Source organism: Parus major, chromosome 1 (assembly GCF_001522545.3).
Source record: "Parus major isolate Abel chromosome 1, Parus_major1.1, whole genome shotgun sequence".
Lineage (NCBI taxonomy): Eukaryota > Metazoa > Chordata > Aves > Passeriformes > Paridae > Parus > Parus major.
The window spans coordinates 98,284,205-98,287,215 of record NC_031768.1 but is presented as its reverse complement, the minus strand read 5'-3'; positions in this window follow the sequence as shown (position 1 = coordinate 98,287,215).

The following is a 3,011-nucleotide window of genomic DNA, read 5'->3' as shown; positions in this document are numbered from 1 at the left end:
CCTTCCCTTCCCTTCCCTTCCTCTATGATCTCTCCCTGAAAGTTACAATATTATAACCAGAAACAGCAGTATAGATGTATCAGACATGTGACTATCATGTAATGACAGGATATGTGTATGTGAATTTATGTTGTTCCATAGAATGAACTATATTAAACAAGAAATCATACGGTTACAGTCAAAATCTGTCAGACCTATGACCAGCCTCCTCATTTATAGTCAGTGTGGAACCCTTGCACTTCTCTGATATGATCTGCAATGATGGATGCTCACACCACCTTTTCCTATGAATCCAAATTCAGCCAAAATTGCTTATTCCAGTGAAAGGCATTCTATTTTTTATAAACCTAGAGGCACACCAGGAGAAAAAAAAAAAAAAAAACCCAAACAAATACTTTGCAAAGATTTATCTGCCAAGATAAATTAGACAAGACAACTTCAAAGACTATTGTACCTAGGGACAGCTCCTCTGCAGAATAAAAGACAACTCTGCCAATTTTCTACTAGGACATTAACAAGAAAAGGTTGGGTAAGGACAGTGAAGTGCTACTTTTTCAGAGGGGGTTAAAATAGCCCTTGAACTTTGCTTTTTATCAATGATCACCCTGAAGTTGACTGTAAGTGGAGGACTAAGCAGTACTGCTCTTTCATTAGTAATACCACATTTTTCCTCTTGTTACAGAATTTAATAGGGAAGAAGCAGATATTCTTGTGATCTAATGTACAGGACTAAGCCAGTCAGTCATATTAAGACTCCAGAATATTCCAGTATTAAGTGACCCACTGCAGAGGCCCAGAGAAGCTGACTTTAGTTGTGGGATGGATTATGCTGGTGCGTCCTCCTGCCCAGGTCACACTATGACCTGACGCTCATTAGACATCAGCCTTGATGAACTGCACCTGGGCTAACCCCCTCTTGAGCTTATCAGAAATATTGTTCCCAGGAAATGGTGGTGTCTAGCAAGCACCTATTTTTTCAACACACAGCCTTGGAAATTTATTTTTCTTGCCTGAATCATAGTCCAAGTGGAATAATATTTTTGTTACTGAATCCTGAAAGAAACTCCTTGACCTGAATTGAAGCCAGGATGAAAAATTGCTAATGACTAAAGCCCATTCTCTTTCAACTCTATAAACAGTAGTTCAAAATGAGTTGCTTAGAGCTCTCAATTATGAGGGGCTAATGCATACTGAAGTCCACTCTCTATTGACTCTGTATTGAAGGTTAGGAATTTTCCTTCTATTTTTTTCTTTCTCTCAGGGAATTTTCTCATATTTGTTGCCTAAGAGATGGTAACTTGGGAGATGGCTACTTGGGAGACAAAAGATGTGGTCGGGAGGAGGAGGAGGGGGAAGGGTGTGGTTTGTTGCTGTCTCTTGGCTGGGGAGATTTTTCTTGGAAAGTGCAGAGATACCCTGAAGATTTTGGCGGTGGGGGGTGCAAGGGGCTGTGCTCAGCTCCTTGCTCTCTCTCGCTCTCAGGCTTGGAGGGGAATGGTGCCACTGTAGGGGAGAATTTACAGCCACCATGGAGGTCAGCCCTTTACTCCTTCTCCTACCATGGGTAAGCCTTTGCTCCTAAGAGTGGCCATTGAACTGGGACCTTTTCAACACCTGACCTCACTGGGAAGGACCCTCACCACCTACTGGAGTGCCCCAGGGGAAAACCCAGGACACCTTCCCCCATCCGCCTCTGAGGGAGCATCTCCGAATTGCTGCTGCCCAGCCCCGCTGTTTTCTGCTTTGGCCTTTCTGCTACACTTTAACCTGATATCTTATGACTGCTCTGTGGATACCCTGTGATTCCTGGCACATCTCCAGAGTATTTGTTTTGCCACCCTGGGGGTGCTCGCCTCTGCTGTTCCAGCCTGCTCTCGTTTTGCCATCCAGAGTTCCCCTGAGACTGACTGCCCACTGTGACTTTGCAGAGGGAGCTGCATCTCGCCCTCGCACCGGCTGAGGCGCCACTGAGCGTGTGGAGAGAGGCACTGAGCCCGCGCCACAGCGCCCCCTGCCGGCGTGGGGGAATCACCGCACCCGCCCGGCCCGGAGCCACCAGCGCCCCTACCGGCCGTGCCCGGAACTGCACCCACGGGAGAGGGCCTGACAGCCCAGAGATATATAATATATAATATACACACATGTATATATTACATATATGATATCTATAATAACACAAACTATATAGTACAACATAAATTATATATTATCATTTATGAGCATATATTTATATTGTATGTATATTATATATGTATATATACATATATTTATCATTTAAATATATATATATATATGTATATATTCCAGCAAAAAACTGTTACTCCTTTTCCCATTTCTTTACCTGAAAGCCCCATAATTTTGAAGTTATAGTAGTTTGGAGGGCAGGGTGTCATATTCTCCATTCCAAGGGAGATTCCGCCATCCTTGTCAGGCATTTTTCTTTCAAACCAACACAGTCTATAAATTGGAGTCCAAAGTGAGACCCCTTGAGCTCTCTATTCCCAGAAGAAAAGGGAGCTAATATGTATGTCCCGAAAACAGATAATCGGATGGCTGTTGAGGCAACAATTAATTGCTGGCAATAAACAAGGACTTTTGATATTAACATGCCAAGAGAAAGAACAAGATGTGGCTGGAAAAAGGGGCCAAGGTGGAGATAGGACAGCACTTTTCCATGAGAAAGAACCACACAGAGTGTGGCATAGGGGCAAGAATGGGCATAGACTATGAGGTGGAATTAAGACCACCAAAGGCCCCTGAAGCCCTCCAACACATTTCCAGAAAGGCCTGAAAGAACAGACTGTGCATGATACATACATTTTTCACATTATTACATAGAAAGTGAGAAAGCTGTCTTCAAGGTGGAGAAACATTTTCTTAGAAAGATATCCCCTCAAGCCCAGTTGGTGCCTGCCCCAGGACCCTGGACATCACCAGATCGACACAGCTGGATCACCACTGAAACCAGGATCAGCATCCCCTCTGCTGGATCTACATTGGCATCAGGACTA